We start from the raw sequence: 12,864 nt of genomic DNA on the forward strand, positions 1-12,864 counted from the left end.
CAGCTGGGCAAGGGCAGCTCAGGAGAGCCCTGCTGGGCCCTGCAGAGGTGATGCTGCTGCTGGCCAGGGCTGACGAGTGGCTGAAGGCCCTTTGGGAGGCTCCCAGCAGAGACACTGACCACCCAAAGTCACAGTTCTGGAGCCTCTGTACATGTTCAAACATTCCTTTGATCATCCCATGTGTCCCTTTCAACTCAGAATGTTCTGTGATTCTGGGATTACAAGTCCTGTTCTGCTTCTCTCATCCCCCTGTTGTCTATAATCAAAAGAGAAAAAAAAGAACCCTTGCAACAGTGTTAGAACAGTGAAGTTAAAACCAGACCTTTATTGGAAGCTTCCACGTTTCTGAGTGGGGATGAGGAAAGGACAAACCCTGATTTCAGCCATTCATTAAGGTTGAATAATTAGGTTATTTAACAGGAACATCCTATAGGCGATTCAGTTCCCCGTTAAATACCCCTGGCCCAACCCATTGGAGTAGGTCTAAGGACTTCTTCGCCCCGCTTTTTGTTATCACTGATCACATTCAAAAACCAAAATGTTCTTCTTGTAGGTCCACTTCCTGATAATAAGACTATACAGAATTTCTGGAATGCATTTAGACAGTCAGCTTATTGTTCTACAATCTAAGAGAAAGTTAAGGAAACGTACTAGAGTTAATTAAGGATTATAATTATTTTAACTATATAATAGTAGTTCAAAATAGTTAAAGTTTAATAGAGTTAGGTAAGGATTATAGTTTTATAACTATAACATAGTAATTTACAGAACCGTGAATATATGACAAATATAGGAAAAGCAAAAATAATCTTGTCACCACCCCAACTTTCCCACCCTGCTCCAAGAAGAAAATTGAAAACACTCTCAGGAAAGCTCCTGATCTTTACAGCAATCCCAGGCTTACCTTCTTTGGGAAGTGTCCTCCGGAGCTGTGCCCAGGCTGGTCTGGAGCTGGGAGCAGCCCTGCCCCAGCCAGCCCCTCTCAGCAGCAGCACCTGCCCTGCTCAGGGTGGCTCCTTCCCCCCACAGCTCCTGGCCAGCGCTGGGAGCAGCTCCAGGGCCGGCTGAGAGCTGTCCCTGGCAGGCAGCAGAGTCCCTGGCCCAGCACAGCGCCCTGGGCTGCAGGACCCTGCTCTGCAGGACAGCCCTGGGCACCCCTGGCTGCTCTGCACAGGAGATGAGCAGAGAATGCACTCACAGGCTCTGTGGGCATTGGCATGTTCCAGCTTTAGGAGATCTCTCCAGGAGCTGCAGCTGCATTGTCCTGCAGCCAGAGGTTCCTGTGCCAAGGGCTGGCAGTGATTCTGCCCCAGGCACTTCTCAGCCCCTTCCCAGCCCTGACTGATTGAAGCTCTCTGTGCCTCTGTGCTGTGCCCGGGCTGGCTGCAGGCAGTGCCCCAGCCCTGCTGGGCTGGCAGAAGAGCTGCTCAGCAAGAGAAATGTGCTTTTGAAGCTCTGCTTGGTTACCAGCATCACCCTCTGTGCCAGGAGCCCGGCCCAGCTCAGCAGCACAGACACAGCACAAGGACTTTAATGACCCTCTGGGGCTTTGTGCTCAGGCCCTGAACATCAGGCCCTGGGAGGGAGCTGCAGAAACCTCTGCAGAACTCCAAGTCACAATCCAACTCCAAAGTTTCTGGGACTTTTAATGGGTCCCACTGAGGGACACGACTGAGAAAGTGTCCCCAGACCCCAGGCAGAGCAGAGAACTGGAGGCACTGATGCCAGGTGGGGACAAAGAGAAGCCAAGTCTTGGTGCCCTGGGGCACAGCAGGGTCTGTGCCACCAAGGGCTGTGAGGAGACACCTTGTCCTGAGGCCCTGGGGCCTCCTGGCACAGCCCCAGCCAGGCTGGGCACTGTCAGCCCCTGGTCCTGCCCTCAGCATCCCCCCCATGCCCACATCCCAGTGGCCTCAAGGATCTGCTGGAAGGAGTCCCTGGGGAGCCCTGGTCAGGAATGTCCCTGGGGGCTCCTTCATGCTCCCAGGGACTGGAGGCTTTTCAAAGGACTTTGGGTTTTGCTTTTGCTTTGGAGTCTCTGAGAGGTTTCTGCAATCCTGGCCTCCAATATTCTGCATTAATTAGTCCCTGGAGAGTCTTTGTCAGAAACAACACTCAGTGGGGCTCATTAATGCTTCAAGGTATTTCAGTTCTTTAGAGGTACTTGGTGTTTCCCTTTTGCTACAGACTCTGTGAGAGGTTTGTGCAATCCTGGCCCAAATTATCTGTTATGAGTCCCTTGAGAGCTTTTTACTGACACTCAGTGGGGCTCATGAATACTTTGAGATTCTTAACTTTTGTAAGGTACTTTGGATTTTCTTTTCCACATTTAGAGTTCTTTGTGCCATTTTGAGTCTGAGAGAGATTTTTGTGCCATCCTGGCCTCCAGTTCTCTCCTCCAAGGACTCCATGAGGAGCCTGTATTGGGGATGGACCTCAGTGGGTCCCATTAATGTTTTGAGACACTTTGGGTGCTTTTTCTGGCTCTGACTCCTGCAAAGGCTTGTGCAATCTTCTCTCAGGCCCTGAGGTTCCAGGGCTCAGCTCCAAATGCACCACAGGGCTCATTAGGATCAAGCAAGTCCTGACAAACCATTACTTAGCTTTGAATTTCCTCTTGTATGGGGCAGTTCATCAGGAAATTTTCTGTAGTGATTTTGGTTCACCAATTTGAGATTTCTCAGCAAATGCATCAATTAGTGTGGTAGGTTATGTGTTGGCTAATTACCAGTGCACTCACTAGAATATACTTACTCATTTCCTGCTGTGAGGTAGGATTAGGAGAAAGGCACAGTGGCCTCAAACTTTACAAGTATAAAGAAAAATTTATTAACAGTAACTAAAAGCTAGAGTAATAAGGATCAGAACAAAACTTTCAGAACACATCCCCTCTCCCTACAAACTCTTCTTTCTTAATAACAATATAAAGAGACAAAACCTATTTTTCAGTCAGTTTTCTACCTCTAGAATAGTCATTCTTCAGTTCATTTACGGAGAGAAGTTCCTCTTGTTAATGTTATGGAGACTTCTCTACAAGAATACAGGTATTTCATGGCTTTTCATTTCCATGAATAGCAGCTGCCTGAAAAAATCTGCAATTGAGAAGTCCCTCCCATTTTGCACAGCCTTTTCCACAGATGTGCTTACAGGCCATGTCAGCTTATGGAGTATTAGTTTCAAGATGAGCTGTTTAAGGACAAAGGATCTCTTCATCTCTTTCTGAAATCACATTCATCTCTGGGAACAGAGGTCTTCTTCTCTCCCTGAGGTCACAGGGTCTCATCACTCTTCTCTCTTTCAACGTTCAAGCTTCTCATGGGATCACAGCTACTGCAACATTTGCTTACTTTACCATGGAGGTCTCTGCTGAAACAAATCATCTCCCCATACTTTTCAATGCCTTATAGGGAAAAAGAGTCTGATGTCTCAATGACATCCTTCTCCATAGCTTTACCAGAGTATTCCAGCCCCAAGATCAAGGCATCTCCTCATCCCTCCCATCTGGGACTCAACTTCCTCTTCCCTGCCCTCGGTGTGTCCATGTTGTTCCTCTGTGTGCCTGCCCTATGTCCTTTTCTCTCACTGGAGGGAGGATGGCAGCACTGGAAGCGTCAATATCTGCCCGGGGCTGCATATTGTTCCATGAGCCCGGCTCAGCTCTGGGAAAGAGACCCAGCCAGGCTTTCTCATCTCTAACTTGTGTCTGCACAGAGGCGTCTGCAGCTTCCTTAGTGCTTTAACAGACTGTCAGCTCTCAAAGCTAATTACTGATTGGTTTTTGTCAGACACAGAGGAAACTGCTAGCAGCTTCTCTCAGGACATCCCTTCCATGATGCAAAACCACCATGGCAGCACAGAGCACAGAGCTCCTTTGTCCATATTAGTGGTCATGTGCCCAAGGCCTCAGAACCACTCCTTGGGAGATCTCTGAGCCCTCTCCAAGGTCTTTTCAAATGAAAACATTCAGCTCAGAGTCTAAGAAAATCACCAGAGGACAGGACCAGCCTGACCTGTCTGGCCTGGCTACTTCTGTCTGGGAGCAGTCCTTGGATATATGGAATCTGGGAGGTCACATTCTAATTTTAGCCATGGGCCTGGGAGAAGGAGGTCAGTTCTTTTCCATAGGAATGGAGGAACATAGTCCCAGTGTTCCAGAGGCAGACAAGAGGTGACTACCAGAGTCAAAGCCAGCCAGAGCTGGCAGGTTTTTTCAGGGAGATACCCTTGCATACAGGAAATTTTTTAGGGAGAGTACCAATTCTGGCAATGGATATCTGAAAAGATGGAGAGTTATTCTCCGTACAAAGGAAAGCACAGAGCCCCAGTGCTCCAAGAGCTGATGAGAGGCAGCCCTTGACATCCCAATATCACCCAGACCTGTCAGGTGGCCCCTGGGAGGCCAAGCCAGCCAGACCTGTTCCATGTTCCCTCGCTTCCATGGGGCACCACACTGTCCCAATGGTCCCTTGCTTCCAGGAGGCCCTGAGGTGTCACAATGCCCCCTTGGTTACATGAGGCCCTGAAGGGTCGGAATGGTCTCCATGGTTCCATCAGGCCCCACAGAGTCATAATGGTCTCTGGGTCCATGAAGCCCCGTGGTGTCACCATGGCCCCTTGGTTCCATGGGCTCCAGTGGTGCCACAATGATCCCCTTGGTTCCATGAGGTGCCCACAGTGTCACAGTGATCTTCATGGGACGGAAAGAACCGAGCCCCAGTGTGGCAGGGGCAGCCACAAGAGGCCAAGGGGAGCCAAACTTGATGGTAATGGCAGATTTTGGCTGGGAGCAACTCTTGGATATAGGGAATTTTACAGGTGGAATCCCAATTTTAGACATGGACACTTGGAGGAGGATGGTTCTTTCCATAGGAAGGAAAGCACAGAACACCAGCGTTTGAGGGGCAGATGAAAGGCGGCCACCAGGGGCCAAGGGCAGCCAGACCTCTCTGTTCTGGTAGCTTTTGTCTGAAAGCAACCCTTGGATATAGGGAATTGGGGAGTTGGAAGCCCAATTCCCGCAATTTCTGCATAGATAAGGACGGTTCTTTTTTCCATAGGGAGGAAAGCACTGTTGTGGTCCACCGCAGCAAAGGGCACAACAACTGCCCCAGGCCTCAGAGTCTCAGACCTCAGGCAGACACCAATGACCAACAGGGAAAGGAAGGCAACAGGACAGGTCTTGCTTTAGAAAACTGAGGATTCTTCATTTTCCCAGGGACATACACAAGAAACGAGGTGGTAGGGTCAAGACTTTTATATTACAGGGTAGGGGTGAAGTTTAGGATCAAGGTCCAATATTAAGAGGAGCAGGAGACTGCAAAGTGGTGGATTGAGGAGGACAATCAATGGAAAAAACTACAGTGGGGACATTGCAGCACAATTTAAGCCAATAAGGGTACAGAAAAAGAAGAACATTCTGGGGCCATTCCTCATTTGATCAGATAGGGTGGAGTGTCTTTTCCCAGGCTTTCAGGGGCACACCTCACAGCGTGGAGGGGTGGAAACTTCTTTAAGTCACGCTCTCGCCAGATACTGTGTCTGGGTAGAATTCCCACCTCATTGGGCAGGGGCACTCTACACCTTTGGTGCCATTATTTCTTTCTCTGGCTGTTTTATACAATGAAATAAAACTCCAGCATCTGTGGAACCACCCTTCAATCCCTCTGAGGCTACTCCTGTTCTGTCCTCAGTCTGCACACAACTGAGCCCAGAGCCTGCAGCCTCTACCTGCTTGTTATGTGATGCAGCCTTCAAACCCCATCTTGGGAGATATTTGGGTCCTCCCCAAGATCTGTGAAAATGGAAAAATAGTTATCAAAATTATTTTCTCCCAAGTCTAGCAGTGGTCAATATCTCTAAACTGAATGAGAGTGGATTTAAATTTGTTAGAAGGAGGAAATATTTTACAGTGATGAGAGTGTCACAAAATGGCAACTGTTTTTCCAGAGAAGTGGATTTCCCATCCCAGGAATGCTCAAAAATCAGGGCGTGTGTGCAACCTGACCCAGTGAAATCCCCTCCCCAAGGATGGAATTCCTGTTGTGTGGGTTCTCGGATGTGCTGGGTGCCCTCACAACAGTTCTGGCCAAAATGTCTGCTGAGGGCAGCCAGGCTGCTGCAGGGCAGTGACCTCACAGCCATCACCATGGCAGCCCTGTCCCCTGGGCCTGGCTCTCCCCTGTCCTCTGCCCCTGCCTTGTCTCAGCTGGCATGAAGAGTTTTGTTGATAATATCTTGTCCCCAAGGTGCTGGGCCAATGGCTTCCCCGTCAGGCTCCTGGAGCAGAAGTGGCTTTTCAGAGCCCATCCAGAAATGAGCCCTGAGGCAGCAGCTCTGCAGCGCTGGCCACCAGGCCGGGTTGCAAGGGAGGCTTCTGGCCATGCCCTGCAAGCAGGTGCTGCTGCCAAGGTGCCTTTGGTGCCTCGGGCTGTCCCTGGCACAGCTCCCAGCACGGCACTCTGCCCTTGTGCCCGAGGCCTTCCCTGTGCTGGGGCTGGCCTGGGGCTGTTCCTGCAGCGGGACCTGCCCTGCTCCTGGCACAGGAAAGGCAGTTCTTGCTGGAGCAGGAGGCTCTGCCTGCAATGGGCTCAAACCACTCCAGCAAGGACCTCTTGACTTCAAAATTGCTTCCTAGAGCAGAATATCCTATAATTGTTATAGATTCTGGACTGTGGAGTAAATAACTCTAGTTAAGAGCTTATTGTCTAATCATTATCAGATTGTATTTATATAAATATATCTGGTATTACATCATTAATCCTGTATGAATCATTGCATTGACAAATTGTTCAATTCTACCTGTCCAATCATTTATACATAAACCTTTGACAAATTCTGGGGCCGGGATTGGATCCAGTCACTCCCAGTCTCTTCTCTTAGAAGGAATTGTAGAAGTCTGGGGGCCCTGCAGGGGTTTGAGGATCCATGGTGGCTGTTTGGTTTCATTTTTCCATCTCATGACTCAGCAGGAGTTTCTCCAATAATGAAATAAAGCTTTTGCCAGAAGCTCCCACTCTGCACATGACAGGAGTGTGTGTGACATCCCGGCTCTTTGGCAGCCTGGGGACTCCTGGGATGTCACTGTGGAGCCCCCGTGAGTGCCTGTGACAGATCAGTGCCTTTGCAGCCCAAGGTGCCCTGGGATGTCACCATGGAATGGCTGTGACTGCCTCTGACCACACGGCTCTTGCCATCCCCAGAAACCCTTGGGAGGGCTCCATGGAGCCCCTGTCTCTGTGTGTGACATTCCAGCTCTTGAACAGCCTGGAGACTCTTGGAAAGTCCCCATGGAACCCATCTGAGGTCCTGTAACAAATCTGATCCTTAGAAGGCAACCATCATCAGAAAACCCTGTTTCTATGGTCAGTATCCATGGCAACCATCCCCATCCCCTGTTGCTCTGGTCAGTTTCCATGGCAACCATCCCCAACCCCTGTTGCTATGGTCAGTTCCCATGGAAACATCACCAGCCCCTGTTGCTATGGTCAGTTTCCATGGCAACCATCACCCACCCCTGTTGCTCTGGTCAGTTTCCAGGGCAACCATCCCCACACCTGTTGCTATGGTCAGTTTCCATGGCAACCATCCCCAGCCCCTGTTGCTATGGTCAGTCCCTGGGCAGCTCCATGGAGACCCCATGCCAGGGGTGGTTGCCATGGACACCAGCTCAGGCCTGGAGCCTGTTGCCATGGCAACCATTGGCACTCCCATCCCCAGGGTCATGGGATCCCAGAACCACAGAATTGGCTGAGCTAGGAGGGACCCATCAGGATCCTCGAGTCCAACTGCTGGCCCTGCACAGGACACCCCAACACTGCCAGCCTGGGCCTGGCAGCGCTGTCCAAACACTGCTGGAGCTCAGAGAGCCCTGGAGCTGTGACTCTTCCCTGGGGAGCCTGGGCAGTGCTCCAGCAGCCTCTGGGCAAAAACCTTTTCCTGAGATCCAACCTCAGCCTGCCCCGACTCAGCTGCAGCCGCTCCCTCCACTCCTGTCCCTGGGCACCAGAGTGAAGAGGTTCCCTCAGTCCCAGCCAGGGACCCGCTCCCAAGGCTGCTGCCATGGCCACCAGGGCTGGCACCAGCTGGGATGCTCGGTTTCCACAGGCCGGGGTTCAGGAATGGGATTCCCCAATTTCCTGCTCTCGCTAAAACCCTGCTGGTGCTCGTTGCCCTCCCACCTTCCATTGAAGGAAAAAAGGGAAAGATCCCTAGCTGGGATAAGAACAATTTACTGGGAACAGCAACAAGATAAGGAACAAACAGAAACAGAAAAAATATTGAAAACAGAAGGGATAAGAAAAACTATTTACGGAGAAATCCACATCACCATCAATTGTATCTTCCTGGCCACGTGTTTCCTCCTGCATGGAAAGTACACCCGTCTCCTCAGGGAAAGACAGAGACAGTCCCTTTCCTGCCCCTGGCAATGACCTGAGGTGGGAGTGAATGTAGTGACAGGGCCATGGCCAGACCCTCATGTTCTTCAATCCCACATCAGGTCATTGGCAGGGGCAGGAAAAGGGACAGGTGTCTTCCCAGCATGGATCACAGGGAACATGGATCACTAGGGCTCTTCCAAATGTGGTCTTCCAATGGGGGATGAAGCTGGAGCAGTACACGAAGCTCTTCCTGCAGCTGGGGAATTTTCAGGGCCTCCTTTACCGGTGGCTCCGTTGGTGTTTGGTCAAGTGAGAGCTTTGGGTGAAGCTCTTCCCACACTGGGGACACAAGTATGGCCTCTCTCCAGTGTGGATGCGTTGGTGGCTGACAAGATTGCAGTTGTGCTTGAAGCCCTTGCCACAGTCGGGGCAAAGGAAGCGCCTCTCCTCAGTGTGAATCCGCTCATGCAGGAGGAGATTTGAGCTGCTGTTAAACGTCTTCCCACAAGTGGGGCACATGTAGGGCCTCTCCCCGGAGTGGATGCGCTGGTGCGTGATGAGGTCGGAGTTGTGCTTGAAGCCCTTCCCACAGTCAGGGCAGCGGAAGGGCCTTTCATCTGTGTGAATCCGCTGGTGTTTGAAGAGATTGGAGCTGGTCTTAAACCTCTTCTGACACTCGGGACACTCATATGGCCTCTCCCCAGTGTGGATGCGTTGGTGCTTGATAAGGGCAGAGCTGCAGCTGAAGCCCTTCCCACACTCCCCACACTCGTAGGGCCATTCCCCGGTGTGGATCATCATGTGCAGTTTCAGACTGTTGCTCTTCCTGAAGCTCTTCCCACACTCCAAGCACTTGTAGGGCTTCTCCCCATCATGAAGCTTCTCAGGGACCACGAGCTCTGAGCTCTGGCTGAAGCTCTGCCCACCTTCCTGGCCCAGAGCGGACCTTTCCTCCTCAGAGCACCCAGGGCTGGGTTTGCAGTACCTCCTCCTGTGAGATCTCCAGGGATTTTCCTCCCCGTTGGGTTGCTGCACTGTGGAGTTGCTCAAAATGGCCTCTCCCATGAGGTTCTGCCGTGGGGATTTCTCCTTCCTGCTCTCCATCCTCAGCTCCTTGTCTGGGGGAGGAAGGATAGAGAGAGGATGGGATTTGCCTCCATGCCACAGGAAAGGGCAAGGAGATCCCCCCAGTGCGTCCCCGGCAGGAGGGCACCGGCAGCGGGGCTGTCCTGCAGCTGGGGCCATGCTGGGCTGGGAGATGGAGCAGGAGAGAGGGGGAAAGGGGCACTGACCTCCTCCTCACCTGCCTCAGTGTCCCAGGGCATCTTCCTCTTCCTTGTAACCTTCTTCTCCATCTGGTGAATATTTGGGTATGGGAAATCCTGTTTTGGGAGGAAAACAAGGGATGAGCACAGTGAGTTTTGTACTGGTTTGAAGGCAAACCAGGGAGAGAGTCTAAGCCAGAATGACAATTAGTAAGAAAATTAAGATCAAGGCAATGATACAGAAACCCTGCTTTAAACTCACAGAGTCAGGATATAACCTGACACCCCGTTGCTCAGGGTGGTGGTAGCAGTCTGATGAAATGGTGGCTGCAGTCCAGCTGGAGTGATGAACGTGATTCTGTCAAAGCAGTGATCCTGTAGAAGGGTCTGGTCTTCCTCTGCAGGTCCAGTGGTGCTTATGGAGCTCTTGTCCTCTGGGAATGCAGTAGGCAAGGTGGTCTGGTGTTGCAAATGGTGAGATTATATCCAGGTAGGAATGCTTGGTTCCTCCCCCTGGGCGGAGAATCCCACAATGGGATGATGTAATTTTATCAGTGCTGCAGTGACACTCAATGGCCCATTAACAGAAGATGGCCCCTGGAGGGCGTTATCAGGGCTGAGCCATGGAAGAGATAAAGAACACTGCCCCACCTGTTGATAACAGTTTATGGAGATGGGGACTGAAAACACTTTTGGTTACATCTGACACTGAAACCTGAAACAGTGAGGCAATCCCTGCTCGGGGTGGGGGGTGAACACCACCCCCCTTACCCAAACTGGCTCAGGTGTAAAACCTCCACCCTGGGAAGGCCACGCACACAGGGGACAATGTCACACTTGCCCCGCTTCAGGGGAGATTTCTGTCTCTGTCACTCCTTTGCTCTCTCGTCTCTTTCTTTCCATCTGTCTCTACCTCACATTCACTGGTCAATATAATCCACTTTGGATTTGGTCTTGTGAGCACCTTAATTGGGGCAGGGGCATCTCTCTAACAATTTTATTAACCAGATTGCAACATTATTTTGGCACAGGGAGTTGAGGGCACTGTTTACTGACCCCAGGTGATTTTGACAACCGTCTGGTTCCCTCCTCTGAGGAGCTCGTGGCTCTTTCTGGAGGAACTCTTGAAAACTTGGATGCAGCTTCCTCTGAGCAACGTTTGGGAGAACTTACAAGGAAAATGGCTGTTGTGGGTGGCCATTGTAAAGAAAATATTTTTTTGTCCTTCCCTGAAAAGTTTGTTGAAATCACTGGAAGAAAGGGAATAAATGATACCGGTGAGACTGACAAGGATCATTCACTCCAAGGTGAGGAACGCAAAGGTATTTAAATCCTACAAGAAGCCCAGCTCAAGTAGCTAAATTCCCAAATAACTTCTGAATTCACAGGCTTGGGGCTTTGACAAATATGAGAATCATTATTTTCTTCGTCCCTGTCACCTTTGTGACAGCTACACAGACCTTTCCCTTCCTTTTAATAATCTGTATTGGGACAAATTTCCATGTTTCTTTTTTTGGGACCTGCCAGCATCTGACTTGTGCTGGAACTGATGAAATTTGGAATTGCCACAGAATTGCTTCTGTTGTTGGTTTATTAATGTTTGGGATTTGCTTGCATTTCCATCACAAGTGACTTGTGGGAAGAGCAAATCTTCCTCAAGGCATTTTATGGAGGGTTAAATTTGATTTCTGCTGAGTTTGTTTTGTCCGGTGCCCAGAGGTTGCTCAAGGGGTCTCTGGTTTTGGTTTGGCCCTAATTTTCTTCTGATTTGTCTTTATCACTTAAAAACACCTGAAAAATGACTAAAAAGAGTATGGACCAGAGATGTCAAAAGTCCCACCATTTTAGAGGTATTTGAGGTGGAATTTACTGTTTGGGAACATATTCTGGAGGATCTGTTGGTTCTTGGGGGATATCTGGTAGTATTCTCCATATCTTTATCTTCCAAAATCCAAGGTGGATTGCTCTTTCACCTCAAAATTATTCAATCCTACCTCAAAACCCCTCAATCTTACCCCGAAATGACTCAATCCCACCTCAAAATGGCTGGTTTCCACCTCAGCCCTGTGCCAAAATTACTCAATTCCTCAGCCTCCGGGGTGAGATGGGATTTGAAGGAGATCGGGAGAAGTGAGATCCAAATTTGAGGTTGTGGGGTCAGGATTGTGTGGGGCTGGGTGGGTGTGATTTATTTTGATAATAAATAAAACTATCAGAATTATTGATTTTAGTCCCATTCATTTTTTGTCAGTTCTGATTTGCTTTTCAGAGTGCTGCCTTCTCAGCTGATTTTGTTGTGTCCTCCTGTCCCTGACTGAAAAGCAAGATGTGTTCTATTTGCCATCTGTATGGCAGTTGTCCTGTGTTAAGTGGGCAGTTTTTCCTTATCTCTTCCACAATCAATCCTCCTTCAGGGGAGACATCTGCTGATAATGGGCTATTGTCACTGCATGACTGATAAGAACTGTAACACCCCATTGTGAGATGTTCCGCCCAGAGGGAGGAGCCAAGCATTCCTACCTGCATCTAGTCTTGAGATTCTGGCCCACCAACACAGCTTTTTCTGGGCTGGATTTCTCAGAGGAACAGCTGCCTCTTCCTCTTCAGAAGAAGACACCCATTCCTACAGGATCACTTCTCCAACAGAACCACACCTAACACTCCTGGAGGACTGCACCCACAGTTCCCATTGGACTCCAGCCAACACCCTGTCCAACAGGGAGTCACATTGTATTCTCACTCTGTCATTGTTGTTTTAGTTTACTGCATTGTTTATTTTATAGTTCTATTTTCTTCCCTAATAAAAAACTGTTATTCCTGCTCCCATATTTTTTTACCTGACAGGCCCCCTTAATTTCAAATTTATAACAATTCTGAAAGATTCTACATTTTTCCATTTCAGGGGAGGGTCCTGCCTTCCTTAGAAGACACCTGACTTTCCAAACTAAAACACCTCTTTTCTCTCCTGCCTTCCTTTGCCTGCTCTGTTTCTCTCTCAGTGTCTCCTTTGACCCAGGGCAGCTCCCACCAAAGACCCTGTCCTGATTTCATTCCCAATCCATGAGCTACGACAACCATGGGTGAAGTTAGGAAGGCTGGCAGTGAAATGTCACTGTAGGATCCTGCTCTACTTGGCTTTTGGCTCCTTCATAAGAGCTTTTCCTTCAAGGGCAGGAACATCTTTTCCTGGCTGGGAACTGGAATTCCAGCCCCTGGGAGTG

The sequence above is a fragment of the Lonchura striata genome, chromosome 39 (assembly GCF_046129695.1).
Source record: "Lonchura striata isolate bLonStr1 chromosome 39, bLonStr1.mat, whole genome shotgun sequence".
In the NCBI taxonomy this organism is placed as follows: Eukaryota; Metazoa; Chordata; class Aves; order Passeriformes; family Estrildidae; genus Lonchura; species Lonchura striata.